The following is a 22,431-nucleotide window of genomic DNA, read 5'->3' as shown; positions in this document are numbered from 1 at the left end:
CAATAGCTGTAGTCCTCTGAGCCTCTTGGAGACTTGCAGTAGGGGAGGCAGCGTTCACTCGGGGTGGTCGCAGGAATCGAGAAGAAATGGCGAATCTTTTGTTTTTATGTATGTGCAGGCTATTTTTCCACGAGCAATTGTGCGTGTGTTGCTCACAATTTAATCCCTGTTTGTGGAAGTTTAATTGTATTTACGGGCGCGTATTTGGAGAATTGGCCTATCGACCGATGGTGTTTGTATGTAGAAATAATTTATTTTTGCTGCAATGTGGCCATAGCTCGGTCTCATTAGTGTGGCAGGGGCATAATATATATACTTCGGATTATTTCCCTATCTATTTACAAGTCTTATAGTGATGTTTCAATCTCCTACTGCAAAGATTTATTTCGTGTTACATGTCTTTTTATTCTGCCATGGAGGACTGGCAGATCTCGCGACCACCAGTGTGCTTCCAGGATTGTATTATTTCGCCAAATTTTCCCGATATGCACAGTATAGTTCACGAATGAGGGACATGGGGGGAGGGGGGGGGGGGAGGAATATAGCAGCTACGCCACTCCTGCCCACATATGAAGGAAATTCCAGCGTAGCCTTAAGAATGTGAAGAACACCGAAGGATGGGTAGCTCCCCCACTCGATTTTCTTTCGTAATCACTTCTGAATCGTCTATCAATCTCAACACGCTCTAATAATGATACAATAGCTTATATGGTGTTACCTGGAATTTTATTCTCTGGCATTTTATTCTGCCTGGAAGCTGTGGGTGACCGAGACTGATGATGTCCGTGTGGAAGTGCTAGTTTTGGAAACTTCGTTCTGATTGGTCCAGAGAGAAGGGAGGGACGTAAGTGCTTGGCAATGCAGCCGATTTATTTTTCCATCAATATGTCGGAACCTGTTTAGCCGTGGGCAGTATGGCCATCACTGAGTGGATGTTTTCGTAACAGTATCTTTTCGGCCAGTAACCAGATCGGAGCTGATTACACCTAAAATATTACAAATTTCTCGGGCATTGCTAGTTCGGTGCTCACAGTCGAGACTATACTCCGTGCTTCTGCATTAGAGGCATGGTCTACCCTGTACGCATGAGACTTTTCGCTGCAGATATTGGTCCCCTCTCTTGGTTCATATTTTGTAACGCTGTGCTATTTCGATAAAAACTGCAGTGCTTACGGAATGTGCTATGACGTCATTATATCTTCCAATAGGGGAACTTGTTCGTTCAGCCTGATCTTCTCCCTATGATATATACCTCCAGAGTAAGCCCACCTAGTCAAGTGCCCAGTTATAAAAGATGAAAATGGTGAGGACGTGCCTGAGTGGCATTCGTCCGGGGGGGGAACTTGTTGGCGTTAGTCAGTCAGGCAGTAGTAACCGACCGCGACAGACGCAGCAACAGATAAGTAAACCGCTTTTGTGACATTTACGAGTTTCTAACCAGGAGCGAATTTTATTATATTATCTGTGTGCTTTAATAGTTTAGTTTCTTGAGTTTCTGTGTGTAAATTTAAAATCTAATGGCCACAGTTCTCGCGTTTTCGTTTGCGTCAGCAAATAAACCGATTTTGTGATATATTAAAAGTTCCTTTTCAGGGGCAAATTATTTAGTTTCACCTGAGTGCTTCGGTAGTTAGGTACTTGAATATCTGCGTATTACTAGACACAGTTCGTGCGTTTTCGTCAGGGTCTACATTAGAGTTGCGGAGCATGTGCCGATAGTCCGTTTATCTGCGTAGTTTAGTTTTCCACGGTCTTTGATATGGACAGGGACTGCGATTGTTGTGTGTGGATGCGAGCCGAGTTGGTGACACTTCGCTCTCAGCTTCAGGCTGTTATGGCTTCGGTTACACAGCTTGAGGCTGCAGTGGATCAGCACTACTGTTGTGGGCCGGCCGTGGGGATCCAACGGACGTCCAGCGCGTCAGAGTCCTCCGATCGGTCCTCACCGGTGGCCAACCCAGTTTCTGCTCACACTGAAGCTGACCCCTCAACTGTGGTCGAGTAGGAGGACGCCCTGGGATGAAGCAGGCAGCGAAAGACTTCCCAGGCGGCAGCGCGTAAGGCCTCCCCGGTTTGTCTGACAAACACGTTCCAGGTGCTGGCTGTGGCTGACACTTTCGCTGAGCCAGATGCTGTCGCCTGTCCTGTTTCAGAGGAAACCACTCAGCCTGCAAGATCTGGGCAATCGCAGATGGTGGGATTATTGGTAGTTGGGAGCTCCAACGTTAGGCGCGTTATGGGCCCCATTAGGGACTTGGCTGACAAGGAGGGTAAGAAAACCAATGTGCATACCAGTTGGAGTCATTCCAGATGTGGAAAGGGTCCTCCCGGATGCCATGAAGAGCACAGGCAGCAGCCAACTGCAGGTGGTTGCTCACGTCGGTACCAATGATGTGTGTTGCTTTGGATCATAAGAGATTCTCTCTGGTTTCGAGCGGCTAACAGAAGTGGTAAAGGCTGCCACTCTTCCTTGCAAGATGAAAGTAGAGCTGACCATTTGCAGCATAGTCGACAGGACCGATTGTGGACCTCTTGTACTGAGTCGAGTGGATGGTCTGAATCAGAGGCTCAGACGGTTCTGCGACCGTGTAGGCTGCAGATTACTCGTCTTGTGCCAAAGAGTGGTTGGGTTTCGGGTTCCGCTGAATAGGTCAGGTGTCCACTATACGCAGGAGGCGGCTACACGGGTAGCAGCGGCTGTGTGGCGATGACTGGGTGGTTTTTTAGGTTAGAGGGTCTCGGGAAGACACAAGATGGGCTCCAGTCACAAAAGGTGCAGACTGAACACAGGAAGAACATAGATACAGGAACCATTGGTATAACAGTTGTAAATTGTCGTGTTGGGAAAGTACCAGAGCTCCAAGCACTAATAGAAAGCACTGATGCTCAAATCGTTATAGGCACTGAAAGCTGGCTAAAGCTTGGGATAAGCTCAGCCGAAATTTTTACGAAGAACCTAACGGTGTTCCGAAAAGGTAGGCTAAACACGGTTGGCGGTGGCGTGTTTGTTGCTGTTAGAAGTAGTTTATCTTGTCGCGAAATTGAGGTAGATACTTCCTGTGAGTTTGTATGGGCATAGGTCATTGTAGGCAAGCGGAAAAAATAATAATTGGATCCTTTTACCGACCTCCCAATTCAGATGATACTGTTGCTGAACGGTTCAAAGAAAACTTGAGTTTGATTTCAAACACGTACCCAACTCATACGGTAATAGTTGGTGGTGACTTTAATTTACCCTCGATATGTTGGCGAAAATACATGTTTAATTCCGGAGGTACGCATAAAATATCATCCGAAATTGTGCTAAACGCATTCTCTGAAAATGTGAAAACACACTTGACCTCTTAGCAACAAATAATCCTGAGTTAATAACGAGCATCAAAACCGATTCAGGGATTAGTGAACACAGGGTGGTCGTAGCGAGATTGAATACTGTAATCCCCAAATCATCGAAAAATAAGCGAAAAATATACCTATTCAAAAAAGCAGATAAAAATTCACTTGACGCCTTCCTGAGAGACAATCTCCACTCATTCCAAATTAATAATATAAGTGTAGACCAGATGTGGTTTAAATTCAAAGAAATAGTATCAGCAGCAATTGAGAGGTCTGTACCAAATAAACTAACAAGCGACGGAGCTGATCCTCCTTGGTACACAAAACGGGTTAGAACACTGTTGCAGAAACAGCGAAACAAACATGCCAAATTTAAACAGACGCAAAAATCCCCAAGATTGGCGATCCTTTACAGAAGCTCGAAACTTAGTGCTTAGTTCAATGCGAGACGCCTATAACAGATTCCACAACGAAACTTTGTCTCGAAACCTGGCAGAAAATCCAAAGAGATTCTGGTCGTATGTGAAGTATGTTAGCAGGCAAGAAACAATCAATGCCTTCTCTGCGCGATAACAATGGAGATACTATCGAAGACAGTGCTGCCAAAGAAGATTTACTAAACACAGCCTCCCGAAATGCCTTCACAGAAGAAGACGAAGTAAATATTCCAGAATTCGAATCGAGAACAGCTGCCAACATGAGTAACGTAGAAGTAAATATCCTCGGAGTAGTGAAGCAACTCAAATCACTTAATAAAAGCAAGTCTTCTGGTCCAGACTCTATACCACTTAGGTTCCTTTCGGAGTATGCTGAAGCATTAGCTCCATACTTAACAATCATACACAACCGTTCGCTCGACGAAAGATCCGTACCCAGAGACTGGAAAGTTGCACAAGTCACACCAATATTCAAGAAAGGTAGTAGGAGTAATCCACTAAATTACAAGCCCACATCGTTAACGTCGATATGCAGCAGGATTTCGGAACATATATTGTGTTCGAACATTATGAATTACCTCGAACGAAACGGCCTATTGACACACAGTAAACATGGGTTTAGAAAACATCGTTCCTGTGAAACACAACTAGCTCTTTATTTACATGAAGTGCTAAGTGCTATTGACAAGGGATTTCAGATCGATTCCATATTCCTGCATTTCCGGTAGGCTTTTGACACTGTACCACACAAGCGGCTCGTAGTAAAATTGCGTGCTTATGGAATATCGACTTAGTTATGTGACTGGATTTGCGATTTCCTGTCAGAGAGGTCACAGTTTGTAGTAATTGACGGAAAGTCATCCAGTAAAACTGGAGTGATTTCAGGCGTTCCCCAAGGTAGTGTTATAGGCCCTTTGCTGTTCCTTATCTATATAAACAATTTGGGAGACAATCTGAGCAGCCGTCTTCGGTTGTTTGCAGATGACCCTGTCGTTTATCGACTAATAAGGTAATCTGAAGATCAAAACAAACCGTAAAACGATTTAGAAATCTGAATGGTGCGAAAAGTGGCAGTTGACCCTAAATAACGAAAAGTGTGAGGTCATCCATATGAGTGCTAAAAGGAACTCATTAAACTTCGATTAGACGATAAATCAGTCTAATCTAATAGCCATAAATTCAACAAAATACCTAGGTATTACAATTACGAACAACTTAAATTGGAAAGAATACATAGAAAATGTTGTGGGGAAGGCTAACAAAAGGCTGTGTTTTACTGGCAGGACACTTAGAAAATGTAACAGACCTACTGAGGAGACTGCCTACACTACGCTTGTCCGTCCTCCTTGAGAATACTGCTGCGCGGTGTGGGATCCGTACCAGGTAGGAATGACGGAGTACATCGAAAAAGTTCAAATAAAGGCAGCACGTTTTGTATAATCGCGAAATATGGGAGAGAGTGTCACAGAAATGATACAGGATTTGGGGTGGACATCATTAAAAGAAAGGCGTTTTTCGTTGCGACGGAATCTTCTCACGAAATTCCAATCACCAGCTTTCTCCTCTGAATGCGAAAATGTTTTGGTGACACCGACCTACATAGGGCGAAACGATCACTACGATAAAATAAGGGAAATCAGAGCTTGTACGGAAATATGTGTGTTCATTCTTTCCGCGTGCTATACGAGATTGGAATAATAGAGAACTGTGAAGGTGGTTCGATGAACCCTCTGCCAGGCACTTAAATGTGATTTGCAAAGTATCGATATAGATGTAGAACTGCGGGGCGGGCTTGAATACAAGTCGCCCAAGTGTGTAAAATAATACCCCCTTATCCTATCAGTGACCTTGATCTCACGCTCACTACATCCCGTATGCTCATTGATAACTCACGCTAGCCCAGCGAGCAGGATGAACTGTGGTATTTTACCACGAACGGCACCTGTGCAATGTGCTCAATACGCTGCAAGTGTCAGTCGCTGTCATAATAGCGTTCTGTGAAGTTGTGCGTTATATCGGAGCTCAGTGAATTCGACAATGGCAACTTTTTGGTGTTCGTATCATAGATGCTTCTGTAATCAAGGTAGTCGAAATGTTCTGTGTAACAAGAGGCACAGTATCGAAGATTTACACCACATGCATTGAAAGCAGAAAGACATCGTCCACCAAGTCACAACGTGAACGAAAGTGTGTGTTAAGTGATCGTGACAGTCGGTCACTGAAGAGCACTGGGGCCGGCCGCGGTGGCCGTGCGGTTCTAGGCGCTTCAGTCCAGAACCGCGGGACCGCTACAGTCGCAGGTTCGAATCCTGCCTCGGGCATGGATATGTGTGATGTCCTTAGGTTAGTTAGGTTTAAGTAGTTCTAAGTTCTATGGGACTGATTACCTAAGATGTTGGAAGTCCCATAGTGCTCAGAGCCATTTGAACCAACCAAGAGCACAGAGACGAAAAACAAGAGGACAGCAGCTGCATAAGTCACTGCAGAACAGAATACCGCACTTACGAACCCTGTCAGCACCAAAACAACACGAATGGAGCTCCGTAAAGAGGGCATTGTAGGGCGAGCTGGTATTCCAAAACCACCCAGCAGTGATACAAATGCCCAAAACAGCACAACACGGCGCCAAAGCTATAAAACTTGGGCGATGGAGGGATGGAAAAATGCAATTTGGTTGGATAAGTCTTGCTGCACACTGTTTCAAACTTCTGGTCAAGTTTACATCCCATAAGTGAAACACGGCAGGGGTTGGTGACGATTTGGACAGCCATGAAGTGGTATACCATGGGTACTCTGGAAGGTCGTATTACTGCCAAGAATTATGTGACCATTTTGCTGATTGGATCCATCCCAAGGTACAATGTTTGCTCCCCAATCATGATGCTATGTTCCAAGAGCACAGAACCTCCATTCACACACCTCGCATCCTACAGTACCAGTTTTATGAGCACTAGAATGAACTGTCGCGTGTCCCCTGGCCACCAGTCACCAGAACTCAGTATTACTGAGTATTTGTAATCTACTTTTGAGAGAAGGATGCATGATCGCTACCCATTTTGCAGCGAGAACGATGTAATATTCCCTTGACAACAGTGCAGGACCAGTAATTATCCATTCCGAGACGACTGGAAGCTGTTTTGAATGCTAATGGACTTCCTGCCCATATCAGGCATGACAATGTGTTGTATTTTTAGTGTTTTGTTGTCCACCCCTTGTGTATGTGAAACTGTGTCTCAGCCTATGTGTTGACAAAAATAACACACGACAATAGGCTGGTGGCGAACCTGTAATAAGAATTCAACTTTTATCCATAAAGCTCAGTATTAACTATACCTTCGAAAATTCGAACTAGCATCACCATTCTCATTAAAATTTGAAAGTACTATTCGATTATGTTATTTTAAATTTAAGATTTTTGAATTAAATTCGGAATCACACTTTGAAGAACATAAATATAATTTGAAACAATTTTAATTTTTGTTGCAACTAATCCGTTTACAGAATTCTGAATGAAAACATACTGTAGAAACAAACAAGGCAAATCCACGATAAAAGCAGACATGAAAAGGGTTCTGCATAACGAAAAGATTAAGGTACAACAATATCTAACGTTTTGCATTAGTAATAAAAGCTTCGATTACTTCAGCTTTAACCACTTCATTTTCCGACCTATTTCGCCATACAAATTTTGCTATTAATCATGATGTAATTTTATGTGAGTTTTTGAAGCAAGTAGTCCCGCTCTGAGAAGCTGTCAATTCTACTGCGCCTACCCGTTAGCAATATCTGAAGCCCAGCCGCACAAGATTGTATCGCGGAAACTAGTTGCTTTTTAGCAGGCTTCAGAGAAAAACTAAAAGACGCGCATTTAACGTCATCATAATTTCCAATTGTAATCTCCCTCGGCCCGTGCTGGCCGAAGGAAGTGATCGGTTCAATGACTTTCCTATTGTTACCGGTTTACAGTGAATATATATCGCGAGGTGGTGTGTTTTGCTTGCGCGAGCGAAACATTTACTCTTTGACATCGCGTTGCTCCATGGCGAGCAAAGAAAAGTAAGAAAATGAGAATGTGGCGGGACTTTGTTACGAGACAGGATAACGAGAGGATGTGTGTACAATGAAACGGTCATTGTTAGCCGACATATTATATAATTTGTGGTTGTGAGATTCACAAGCAGTATGTAATGTTAATGTGGAGTTTAGTAACGACCAGAATACAGTCTGTTGCATTTAGAAGGTAATTGCGCGTATTTAATTGTTATCAAAGGATTCTGTGAGGAAATATTATGCACTACAAGCTTGTATAGGACTTCTAACCTTTGGTGATCGCTGTTTACGGTAGAACCTGCTTCTATCACACGGTCAAAGCATAGAGAAAGTTTTATCTGATAAAAATAACTCATTTCCTTCGCAGACAATCATCGAATGACCAAATGTGAATGGCAGCTTTCCAGTTCGAGCAGATCCTATAGAAGTTTTCTTTCTCTTACATTTCAAGAATTTTACAGGCAACCGTCGGAGTCCGCAGCTGCTTCTCCACCAGGAGAGTAACTTGCCTACGTGTACGAAATTACGTACGCTGTGGGAATCGTCGGCGCCGATAGTGTTCTTCACAGACATACAGAGACACTACACACAATAGTTCAGTAACAACGAGTTTAACATTACCAACTGGAAAAACGTTAATTCTTCTTTTGAGTAGCAAAAAATACTATAAAAATGGTTAAAACGTGACAGGACCTACAGGAAGTAAAACACAGACATCGACAAGCATTTCATGAACAGAAACAAATTAACGATCATTTGTTATATGTGTTTATTTTATGGATTGTGATTTATTGTGATAAATGTGTATTTTATTTATTATTGTGTACTAATGTTGTGGTTCGTATAATTTCATGTGCGACTGATGGAATCGTTCTATGTGAGCTACATCCGACATCAGGCAGCCACAACAACACGGGTCCATCACACGAACTTCATACGGCTCTACTCTGCAGTAAAGGTAAGCACAGACATGACATGCTAACTCATTGCACATGTTAGTCTGGTCTTGGTAGATAACGACTAGGTTAGGAATATTTGTAGATTTAGTTATTATCTACATCTACATTTATACTCCGCAAGCCACCCAACGGTGTGTCGCGGAGGGCACTTTACATGCCACTGTCATTACCTCCCTTTTCTGTTCCAGTCGCGTATGGTTCGCGGGAAGAACGACTGTATGAAAGCCTCCGTGCGCGCTCGAATCTCTCTAATTTTACATTTGTGATCTCCTCGGGAGGTATAAGTAGGGGGAAGCAATATATTCGATACCTCATCCAGAAAGGCACTCTCTCGAAACCTGGACAGCAAGCTACACCGCGATGCAGAGCGCCTCTCTTGCAGAGTCTGCCACTTGAGTTTGCTAAACATCTCCGTAACACTATCACGTTTACCAAATAACCCTGTGACGAAACGTGCCGCTCTCCTTTGGATCTTCTCTATCTCCTCTGTCAACCCGACCTGGTACGGATCCCACACAGATGAGCAATACTCAAGTATAGGTCGAACGAGTGTCTTGTAAGCCACCTCCTTTTTTGATGGACTACATTTTCTAAGCACTCTCCCAATGAATCTCAACCTGGCACCCACCTTACCAACAATTAATTTTATATGATCATTCCACTTCAAATCGTTCCGTACGCATACTCCCAGATATTTTACAGAAGTAACTGCTACCAGTGTTTGATCCGAAATGATATAATCATACAATAAAGGATCCTTCTTTCTATGTATTCGCAATACATTACATTTATCATGTTAAGGGTCAGTTGCCACTCCCTGCACCAAGTGCCTATCCGCTGCAGATCTTCCTGCATTTTGCTGCAATTTTCTAATGCTGCAACTTCTCTGTATACTAGAGCATCATCTGCGAAAAGCCGCATGGAACTTCCGGCACTATCTACTAGGTCATTTATATATATCGTGAAAAGCAATGGTCCCATAGCACATCCCCTGTGGCATGCCAGAGGTTACTTTAACGTCTGTAGACGTCTCTCCATCGAGAACAACATGCTGTGTTCTGTTTGCTAATAACCCTTCAATCCAGCCACACAGCTGGTCTGATATTCCGTAGGCTCTTACTTTATCAGGCGACAGTGCAGAACTGTATCGAATGCCTTCCGGAAGTCTAGGAAAATTGCATCTACTTGGGTGCCTGTATCTAATATTTTCTGGGTCTCATGAACAAATAAAGCGAGTTGGGTCTCACATGATCGCTGTTTCCGGAATCCATGTTGATTCCTGCAGAGTAGATTCTGGGTTTCCAGAAATGATATGATACGCGAGCAAAAAACATGTTCTAAATTCTACAACAGACCGATGTCAGAGATATAGCCCTATAGTTTTGCGTATCTGCTCGACGACCCTTCTTGAAGACTGGGACTACCTGTGCTCTTTTCCAATCATTTGGAACCCTCCGTTCCTCTAGGGACTTGCGGTACACGGCTGTTAGAAGGGGGGCAAGTTCTTTCGCTTACTCTGTGTAGAATCGAATTAGTATCCCGTCAGGTCCAGTGGACTTTCCTCTGTTGAGTGATTTCAGTTGCTTTTCTATTCCTTGGACACTTATTTCGATGTCAGTCATTTTTTTGTTCGTGCGAGGATTTAGAGAAGGAACTGCAGTGCGGTCTTCCTCTGTGAAACAGCTTTGGAAAAAGGTGTTTATTATTTAAGCTTTAGGCGTGTCATCCTCTGTTTCAATGCCATTATCATCCCGGAGTGTCTGGATATGCTGTTTCGATCCACTTACTGATTAAACGCAAGACCAGAACTTCCTAGGATTTTCTGTCAAATCAGTACATAGAATTTTACTTTCGAATTCACTGAACGCTTCACGCATAGCCCTCCTTACGCTAACTATGACATCGTTTAGCTTCTGTTTGTGTGAGAGGTTTTGACTGCGTTTAAATTTGCAGTGAAGCTTTCTTTGCCTTCGCAGTAGTTTCCTAGCTTTGTAGTTGAACCACGGTGGGTTTTTCCCATCCCTCACAGTCTTACTCAGCACGTACCTGTCTGAAACGCATTTTACGATTGCCTTGAACTTTTTCCATAAACACTCAACATTGTCAGTGTCGGAACAGAAATTTTCGTTTTGATCTGTCAGGTAGTCTGAAATCTGCCTCCTATTACTCTTTCTAAACAGATAAACCATCCTCCCTTTTTTTTATATTTCTATTTACTTCCATATTCAGGGATGCTACAACTGCTTTATGATCACTGATTCTCTTTTCTTTTCTTCGCATACAGAATCGAAAAGTTCGGGTCTGTTTCTTATCAGTAGGTCCAAGATGTTATCTCCACGAGTCGGTTCTCTGTTTAATTGCGCGAGGTAATTTTCGGATAGTGCACTCAGTATAATGTCACCCGATGCCCTATCCCTACCACCCATCCTAAACATCTGAGTGTCCCAGTCTATATTTGGTAAATTGAAATCTCCACCTAAGACTATAACATGCCGAGGAAATTTATGTGAAATGTATTCCAGATTTTCTCTCAGTTGTTCTGCCACTAATGCTGCTGAGTCGGGAGGTCGGTATAAGGAGTCAATTATTAACCTAGCTCGGTTGTTGAGTATAACTTCCACCCATAATAATTCACAGGAACTATCCACTTCTATTTCACTACAGGATAAACTATTACGAACAGTGGCAAACACGCCACCACCTGTTGCATGCAATCTATCCTTTCTAAACACCGTCTGTGCCTTTGTAAAAATTTCGGCAGAATTTATCTCTGGCTTCAGCCAGCTTTCCGTACCTATAACAATTTCATCTTCGGTGCTTTCTATCAGTGCTTGAAGTTCCGGTACTTTACCAATGAAGCTTTGACAGTTTACAATTACAATACCGACTGCTGCTTGGTCCCCGCATGTCCTGACTTTGCCCCACACCCTTTGAGGCTGTTGCCCTTTCTGTACTTACCTGAGGCCATCTAACCTAAAAAACTGCCCAGACCACGCCACACAACCCCTGCTACCCATGTAGCTGCCTGTTGTGTGTAGTGGACTCCTGACCTATCCAGCGGAACCCGAAATCCCACCACCCTACGGCACACGTCGAGGAATCTGCAGCCCACACGGTCGCAGAACCGTCTCAGCCTCTGATTCAGACCCTCCACTCGGCTCTGTACCAAAGGTCCGCAGTCAGTCCTGTCGATGATGCTGCAGATGGTGAGCTCTGCTTTCATCCCACTAGCAAGACTGGCAGTCTTCACCAAATCAGATAGCCACTGGAAGCCAGAGAGGATTTCCACTGATCCATAGCGACACACATCATTGGTGCCGACATGAGCGACCACCTGCAGATGGGTGCACCCTGTACCCTTCATGGCATCCGGAAGGACCCTTTCCACATCTGGAATGACTCCCCCCAGTATGCACACGGAGTACACATTGGTTGTCTTCGCCTCCCTTGTAGCCATATCCCTAAGGGGCCCCATTACGCCCCTGACATTGGAGCTCCCAACTACCAGTAAGCCCACCCTCTGCGACCACCTGGGTCTTGTAGACTGAGGGGCAACCTCTGGAACACGACAAGCAGCCATGTCTGGCTGAAGATCAGTATCAGCCGGAGACAGAGCCTGAAACCGATTCGTCAGACAAACTGGAGAGGCCTTCCGTTCAGCCCTCCGGAATGTCTTTCGCCCCCTGCCACACCTCGAGACGACCTCCCACTCTACCACGGGAGCTTTAGTATATGCGGAGTGGTGTGTGTGTGTGTGTGTGTGTGTGTGTGTGTGTGTGTGTGTGTGTGTGTGTGTGTGTGTGTGTGTGTGTGTGTGTGTGTGTGTGTAGTATCTGATGCTTATTTTCGTGGGGTAAAGCTGAATTGTGTCCAGAGTAGAGTAATTACAAGAATAGTGAACAACTGAATTTTTATGGTTAAAATCAGATCACAGTTTAAAATGCAGAGGGAGTAGGAAGCGAATTTGCAGCCCAGTGGTGATGAACAGAATCTAATGATCCTATGGCTGAGCTCTTAAATCAAACGAAACTGTTGATGAATACCGTAGCTAGTTTAGCTGTAGAACAGTCTCACATGTCTGCTATTCAAGCGGATATTTCAACAATAGTTGAAAATTTAGCTTCGGAACAGGCTCGCATATCTGCTAGGCAAGCGGATATGTCAGATGCGCGGGTGGCTATTTCTGCAAATGTAGAAACCATAGCTATGGAACAGGCAAATATAGTGGCTAAAGTAATAAATCTGACCCCCACTGTGAGCAAATTAGCTACAGAACAAGCAGAGTTAGCCGAGAAAGTAACGGGCATAACAAATAAAGTGAACGAACTGCCCACAAGGAAAGATTTTGTTAAAGTATTAGCTGATGTGAATATTTTGACAAATGAAGAGACAGAAATCAGGAAAGAAATAAATAGTATGAAGCAAACCCACGAACAATTTCCGATCGAAATAAACAGAGCAAACAGTGAAATGGAAACCGTGCGGGGAGACAACAAATGGTAGTAGTAGAGGTACAAAACCTGGCCTCAACAGTAAAGGAATTAGCGTCCGGATGTGAAGAGCAAATGGAACGAAAGTTCCAAGAAAAAACCCAGTAGTTTAAGCAATAATTAGACGACTGGGTTGTAGATAAGGAACAGCAGGTGATATTGTCTGTTAGTAAAGGTATCAAGGAAGCGGTAGACAAAATAGTGAGTGAAGGCCTACCGTTATCTCGTCAAACAGATCAAGAGTTGAGCGAAGTTCACGAGCAGATAGGAACCGAGTTCCAAAGATGGAAAGGAGAAGTTACCCAGAATTTGCAAATGTGCCATATATCATGGAAGAGAAAATGTTGAAGCATAGGCAATTCCAAATATTTTTTCCGGAAAAGAAGACATTAAATCCTGTCGTATTGACCAGACGATTTGAAATGTCCCCTTTGAACAATTATACAAGACTGTGCATATACTGACACACAATATTTTTAGTGCAACGCAATCTGACTTTCAATAATCCCTACAAAAAAATGGCCCTGTCAAACATTAAACTATTCCTTTCACAAATCACTTACCTCACAAAAATCTTCGTTACTTAAGCTACTGCAGTACAGCGAGCGCCACTACTGCCAGCTAAATAAAAGATTCAAACTACGGAAGGCACTAACTACTGATAGGGATAGTTAGCAAATGAAAGATTTTAATAGAGAACAAACAATGTATTTACCTTAATAGTCATAATATATATAGCAGTACATGACATCCAGTCTTACAAATTTCAAAACTCCGCCATCTCTCTCCCCACATCCACCACTGCTGGTGGCTCACCTCCAACTGTGCAACGCTACGCGCTGTTCACAGCCAACTGCCCAACACTACAATGGCAGACAACAATGCAAACTGGCCACAGACTGCACACAGCACAGCCAGTGATATTCATACAGAGCGCTACGTAACGTTGGCAAGAAGAAAACATAAACAGCCTACTTACATAGCCCCCATGATCCCCACAAAAAATTTTACAAATTGTTTTGGGCAGTGGCCAATAATGATTTGATAAAATTTTTCATAATTACAATAACAAAGATATCAAATGCACACACTTATTGATACAATGTTGGTCAAAAGCTAAAATTTTCTCACAGTCCATAAAGACAGTCCTGATCATTCATCACAGTAAAACTGCCGTTTCTTTTCTCAAAGTCTGAGCAGTAAAAGACAATGCACACGGAAGTAGTGGATTTCCATACAGTCTTGAAGAAGTAGTATTGTCCTTCCAACGGAAAGACAGTGCTGACTCTTGACATGCAGACAAGTAATGGGTCACAACAGAGCAAACCCACAGCAGAGTCATTCGAAGTTTTGAAGAATATTGGTAGGCAGGTCATCACACAGTAGACCCACTGTAGTCCTGGTAGACATTACGGTATTGGTGGGCCACCAGAAGTGCAGACCCACTGTAGTCCTGGTAGAGATTGTGGTATTGGTGGGCCACCAGAGGTGCAGACCCACTGCAGTCCTTGTAGAAATAATAGTACTGGTGGGTCATCACAGATGCAGACCCACTGTAGTCCTTGTAGAGATGGCCAGCAGCCATATGTTGTGACTGTGCAGGTGCACAATCACCACTGAAGAGTCTTGCGGATAATATAGCAAGTCCATGAACCCCCACTTGTGCACTCACAAAAATTTTTTTGAAATGTCCTTAGAACCAGCAATGCTGTTATCCAGTCCCTTGCTGACTTATTGACACACGTGCAAACACTAACAGTCCGAACTTCTCACATATTGTGCATTACTATGACCAACAGAAACGTGTGCAGTGAAATGTAACTTAATTTGAAGAACTGGTGTCTATATCATTATAAATTTACAACATAAGAATACAATTGCAAAGATACAAAAAACATCATTAAAAAACATAATAGTACAGATAACATTTGTAGTAATACAGGCTTTACAAAAGAATAGAAATAGACATATACATCAGCGTTACAGGAATTATGACATAAGTAAATAAATAAAATAATGAGAATAGTTCTTGAAACATTAGTTTCACACATGATCATTAAAACAAAACAGAACAAATAATGTCTAACATCTTTACAAAGTAAATAACATATTATTAATGCAAATTATATTTGAGGATATTCCTCATTATAGTGCATGTAGCTGAGTATTAGAAAAATTCTACAACATAAGTCTTATCAGATAAGCATATAAAGACAGGAAGAACATAAATACACAAGGGTACACAAACACACAGTGGGATAACACAAGGAAAGGACAGGGTTTGTTTTACTGCAGTATTTTGCAAACAAAACTTTCTTTACTTCTCTGAGATCTCCCTCCAGCCGGCCGCAGTGGCCGTGCGGTTAAAGGCGCTGCAGTCTGGAACCGCAAGACCGCTACGGTCGCAGGTTCGAATCCTGCCTTGGGCATGGATGTTTGTGATGTCCTTAGGTTAGTTAGGTTTAACTAGTTCTAAGTTCTAGGGGACTAATGACCTCAGCAGTTGAGTCCCATAGTGCTCAGAGCCATTTGAACCATTTGATCTCCCTCCGTTCTTCATTATTTCCAAAAAGTCCTATCTATACCTGCTTTCTGTACTTTTCTCGTATAACCTCTCAGTGCAATTCATCGCAACTGATTCTCTTATAGGCTACCCCCTCTTAAGCTAACTTAAATCTACTGAGCTCAGATGCATAAACTAATGGACGAGGCAATGCAGCAGCACAAAACAATTACCACAAACAGCAATGACAAAAAAATGGAAAATTGCAAAGCAAGCTACAGTAAATCTAAATTAACAAGCAATGCAACATTACAACTAATATGAGCCAATGCACAGCAACAAGAAAAATAAATCAGCAGTAAAACTAGCTTAAGAGAGTAATTCAAAGTGAAATTTAGTAGCACTATGCCTGGCAAACAGCAGCAGCAAATGCAATAACTTATATCTAAACATGACATAGCTCAAGCAGAAAAAATATTACACTAAAGACAACAATGCAGGCAAGGGAAATGTATATTCACATCTTACTGTCTATGTAATTAAAGTGGTGCACCACAAGAAGTTATTCTACCAAAAAAATTACCAAGTAGTTGAAAAGAAAATTCCGTATGCAATTCCTGTGAAGGGAAATGTCCTTTTATGCTCCTTCGTTTTTTTGAATAGATCATAAAATTATTTACTGGATCTGTAGGCATAAAATATTTATATCAGTATATCTATAAAATTTTATTTTAACCAATGCTGCAGTGCAGCTAGAAACTAGATATTTAAAAAAATGAGCAATCTCTCAACTGCAAAGACAATAGATGTAAAATGTTTCTCATCATTTCATTAGGCATTTTAGTAAATATCATAAATCAAGAGCTCCACAGTGTAATCATATGTTTTCAAGTTTGAGCGTGTCGTATTTGCGATGCTTTCTACAAAGAAATGTCAATAGCAAGGATAATGGCCTCTTTTTTTTCTCCCCCTGTGCCTCTGAAAAGGCACACACTAATGGCTTTTTCTCCAGGCGTCTGACACAGCTGGCCGCTCAAGACACATTATGTTAAGGTCACTTGGCTTTCTTACCGAAATATTTACGACAGTAGTTTCTGCTACAGTGGCAGTCTCATATAAAAAAATTCACAGGTTGAGAATTTGCGTTACAAATGTGTAGAAACAAAATCTTATAAATATACCAGTGTCCAAAAAATATTCGTCGGCATTGTGATACATTCACGCATTTAGACACATTTCATAACTCTTAAAGTACGATTCTTGGTTTCCAACAACCTTCTTCACAAACCAGCCCTAACCACTACTCATTATTCCTTACCTTATACGTCGACACTTCTTCAATATTTCATCATAACAGATACGTAGCATAATCAAATAACTCATATAGCATCAGTTTATTGATCATAAACATACCGCAACAGCATAATATACATAGTCATCGTAATAATAATATAATAACAGACAATCACATCTCAGAATCGTTGCAGCTTCTTTCAATAATTTGAAAACCTAAAAAAAAAATTCTCTGCTCATGTCAAAAGTGTCACCTGCCTCAAACGTACTTTAAAAATCGTGATCCCATACCAAATATATCATTCAAAGCTCTCATAATATCACAATGGGTCCGAAAAAATATGAACAGTTCACAAAGTACAGACAAAATACAATTTCGTAAGTGTGAAGTTACCCAACCGTGTAATTGCGTAAACATGTGTCACTGATGTAGTAAAAAAATGTTTGTGTCTCTGTTAAATAATCAGGTAGCTGTGTAATTCTGTGTTGGAGAAATATGGTACCGATGTGTAAAGTTGTATAAGCAAATACCATATTAGCTAGGGCTCCTTGTGCTTGCCACACACATGGTACACAAAGTAAGCGTGTACCCCCCTGAGGATTAATGTAATTATACCCTCAGGTGTCACAGATTACAGCAATGGAATGAAATGTATCACGGAAAACCTTTGTATCATTGTACTTCAAATATCTTTAAAAATAAATGTTTTAAGTACAAAATTAATCACTCAAATACATCCACTGTAGCGCTACACAGTGTGTCATGTTGTAAGATAATCTCTGTGGAAGTCTCATAGTTATCGTCCTCCGAAAGCTAAGTTTTGCAGAAGTCAATGTACTTACCTCATGATAAACAAAAGTGAAATGCTTTGCGTATAGATATCTTAGTTATTACGCTTATTGTTGTGATGAAGAAAGTACTGTGCTGTAACGTATTGTTTGCTACGGAAAAGGCTGTCTCCTTGTAGCTATACCACAAAAGTTACTACTAAAACATGTTTTACTTTCCAGAATAATACATAAAACTGTGCAGACATAAAACAGAAACACCGCAAAAGCAACATTGTAAATAGTCACTCATTAGTAGCGTCGTGATAAAATCGTGTAGCTGTCACATAAAATAACCACTGTGTCATCTGGTATCTCTCAGAAAGTACTTTAAATCCAGAATGTATTTTCAAGTAAACCAAACTGTTGCATTAAAATCTCATAAGCAGTACTGGTAAATGTTCTAAGTATGTGAGCCTTATAGCCGTTACATAATCGTGCAACTAACAAGCAAGAATGTACACACACAATAACACTGTGTCGTCTGTTCACTATAACAATGCACTCGTAAATACTGTCTAAATATGTTCCCTAGGTTCTAGACTGGATAGTGAACTTCAAAACATTGTTGCATGTTAACAGTTTCTAAGTCTGACAAGGCATACTAATAACGTGAAGTGAAAAAATTTATGGCAAAGACTAAATTATAAAGCAGATTATCTTTCAATAAACAGTTTTACATGTGAAATGAGGTGCAATCCTTTACTCTTCCTAGTATGCAGAGTTTCAACTTCAATGCAATTATCATGCGGTATACGTCGGTAAAGAATACTGGAATTTTTCTCAAGGTTAGCGTCTATGTTATTTTTCTCTGAGGCAGCCGGCGCACGTGGCTGCCTGCGGTGCGAGTCATTGTCTGTCTTTTTGTTGGCGTGCATCGTTATTGGGATTAGGAGACCTAACTTCTACAAATTCACCTTGTCGAGAGTGCCCTGCTCTGTTTGAATCCCGCCAGTTCTGATGCAATTCAGGTCTGTCATTACGACCATATCGTCTGTCGTCATGTCGGTAGATTCCATAGTTTCTTTCTTGTCGGTCACGTGGTGGAGAATTTCTCCCTGAATCGTAACTGCGCGCTGGACCGTTGCATCTAAAGTTATTCTGTCTCCCTTGATAATAATTATTTTTGTTCCCATATTGTCTGTTTCTCTGATTGTCTTTGTGATAGTTATTACCGTGGAGAGGTGATCTTTCCCTGTAATTATTACTACTGTGCCAACGGTTGTCATGTGGGTGGTGTCTGTTTTGGTGACGATTTGTGTTGTGAGAATAGCCTTGTTGTGTCCAGTTATTATTTCTTTCACCATGGAATTGCGACGGATGTGACCTGTAATTGTTGTGCTGCTGTTTTCGCATTCCGCGATTGTCAGTGTCAATTTCCAGTTCTTGTAACAGTTCCTGAAAAGCTTCAATGTCGTCTTTGCAACGTCCTGCCAAAATAATATGTCGTAAATGTTCAGGTAATTTGATTAAGCAAATGCGGATGAGTTCTGAGGGGCTGTATGGGTTTGACAGGTACTGATTCTTATGCAACATGTCTTCAAAATATTTCACAAGACTGGAGAATTCAGATTGTTCGAAATGTTTCATCATTATGATGCTATGTTGGTGGTGGTTATTGGGATGTTTAAGGGGGACTAAACAGCTAAGGTCATCAGTTCCCCATTCCAAAAACAGGCGAGACATAAAGTCGCGGAGCAGAGAAAACCTCAAGGGGAAGGAGACTCCCCCCCCCCCAGGCACTAAAGAACACAAATTAGGCAATGAACACTACAGAAAAGAAGAGTACAGACAAACACCAGACAGGAAGAAATAGAAGAAAAGAAGATGGCCAGAGACTGGTTGACTGACCACAAGAACAAAAAAAGGGAAAGAGTCAACCATCCGACGACACATCAAAACAGCAACAAATATTGAGAGATGCGAGGACAAAAGACACAGAAAGGGAAAGGTGCAGAACCCCCCCTAAATGGAACCATAAAAAGGACTACCACGGATAAAATGTAAAACATTGTCAGCCATGGAGGCATCGTCGCATAAAATCAAAGGCAAAGTGCCCGGGAGATTAAAAGACTGCCGGAGGGTGCGCAGTCGGGGACACTCCAATAAAATGTGGGCGACCATCAGCCGGGACCCACACTGACACAGGGGGGATCCTCCTGACGCAAAAGATGGCCGTGCGTGTCAGGTAGGTATGGCCGATGCGCAGCCGACACAAGATTATAGAGTCCCTGCGAGAAGGCCGCAGGGAGGAGCGCCACACATCGGTCATCTCCTTGACAGCCTGCAGTTTATTCGGGGCTGTCATGCCACGCCACTCAACAGACCACATCCCAAGCACCTTACGGTGCAACACCAACTGCTTATCTCGAGCCGGGAGGCCGATCTCAAAAGCTGGGGCGTCGATCGCCCCTTTGGCCAGCCTATCAACACATTCGTTCCCCGGGATGCCAACGTGACCTGGCGTCCAAACAAAGACCACCGAACGACCAGAGCGGGTAATGGTGGAAACAGACTCCCGAATAGAGGACACCAGAGGAGAAGAGGGATAGCAGCGGTCGATGGCCTGCAGGCTGCTCAGGGAGTCACTGCAGATGACGATGGACGTACCTGAGCAGGAACGCATATGCTCAAGAGCACGCAATATAGCCACCAGCTCTACAGTAAAAATACTGCAGCCAGCCGGCAAGGAGCGCTGTTCAACATGGGCAGTATGAGCAAAAGCGTAGGCAGTGCGACCATCAACCAGGGAACCATCAGTGTAGACAGGCTCACAGCCCAGAAATGAGGCGAGGAGCGCAAGAAAACGGCGACGGAGGGCCACAGGCGGAACCGAGTCCTTGGGTCCCTGTGCCAAGTCCAGACGGACGAACGGCCGGGGCAAACACCAGGGAGGCGTAGGTGCACGGACCCGGAAGGGAGGCATAAGAGCGAATGACCCCAGTTCCGACAGTAGGGACTGGTCGCGGACAGCCATGGAAAGCCCAGACCTAGGTCGCCGTTCGGGCAGATGGAGGACCATGGCAGGGAAAAGCAGGCGATGATTGGGATGGCCAGGCGAGCAATGCACGTGGACATCATAGTCGGCGAGCAGTCGATGGCGGCGAATCCGCAGCGGGAGAACCCCAGCCTCCACCAGTAGACTATCCACGGGGCTTATACGGAAAGCGCCAGTTGCAAGCCGAACCCCACAGTGGTGTATGGGGTCTAACAACTGCAACACTGAAGGTGATGCAGACCCATAGGCCAGGCTCCCATAATCAAGCCGGGACTGCACAAGGGCTCTGTACAATCGCAGCAGCGTGCAGCAATCAGCACCCCAAGACGTGTGGCTAAGGCAGCGGAGGGCGTTGAGGTGCTGCCAGAATTTTTCCTTCAGCTGAGTAAGATGAGGAACCCACGTGAGCCGGGCATCAGACACGAGTCCTAAGAAGCGGCAAGTGTCCACCACTTCAAGCAGGTGGCCGTCGAGGTAAAGGTCAGGATGAGGGTGGACAGTCCGACGCCTGCAGAAGTGCATAACTCAAGTCTTGGCTGCAGAGAACTGAAAACCGTGAGTGAGAGCCCACGATGCTGCCTTGCGAACGGCTACTTGCAGCCTGCGTTCGGCGACTCCTGTAGTCGTGGAGCGAAAGGAGATGCAGAAGTCGTCGGCATACAAAGAAGGAGACACCGACGACCCCACGGCTGCAGCCAGACCATTAATGGCAACGAGAAATAAGGAGACGCTCAACACCGAGCCCTGCGGGACCCCATTTTCCAGCATATAAGATGAACTAGAGGCGGCACCCACTTGCACCCAGAAAGAGCGGTGCAATAAAAAGGTTTGAAGAAAAGCCGGGAGCTGACCACGAAGACCCCAGTCATGTAACGTAGCAAGGATGTGATGCCTCCATGTGGTGTCATACGCCTTCCGCAGATCAAAAAATACAGCAACGAGATGCTGACGTCGGCCAAAGGCCGTACGGACAGCAGATTCCAGCCGCACTAAATTGTCCGCTGCAGACCGGCCCCGACGGAAGCCACCCTGGGATGGAGCGAGAAGACCGCGCGACTCAAGGACCCAACACAAACGCCACCCCACCATACGTTCGAGCAATTTGCACAAAACGTTGGTGAGGGTAATGGGACGATAGCTGTCCACCGCCTGTGGGTCCGCACCGGGCTTCAAGACGGGGACAATAACACCCTCTCGCCATTGCGACGGGAACACGCCTTCGCTCCAAATGCGATTAAATATCGCGAGAATGTGTCTCTGGCAGTCCCTGGAGAGATGCTTCAGCATCTGCGCGTGGATGCAGTCTGGTCCTGGTGCTGTATCAGGGCAATCGGCGAGGGCAGCGAGGAATTCCCTCTCGCTGAAAAGAACATTGTATTTTTCAGAACGACGCGTGTGGAATGAGAACGGCGTCCGCTCGGCTCGCTCCTTTAGAGAGCGAAAGGCAGGGGGATAAGATGCAGTCGCAGAGCTCTCAGCGAAGTGCGCGGCAAGCCGTTCAGCAATGGCGGCAGCGTCCGTGCAGACAGCGCCGTCC

This window comes from Schistocerca piceifrons, chromosome X, assembly GCF_021461385.2.
Source record: "Schistocerca piceifrons isolate TAMUIC-IGC-003096 chromosome X, iqSchPice1.1, whole genome shotgun sequence".
NCBI classification, from domain to species: Eukaryota; Metazoa; Arthropoda; class Insecta; order Orthoptera; family Acrididae; genus Schistocerca; species Schistocerca piceifrons.
The sequence above is the reverse complement of the archived record's forward strand: the minus strand, read 5'-3'. Positions refer to the sequence as shown.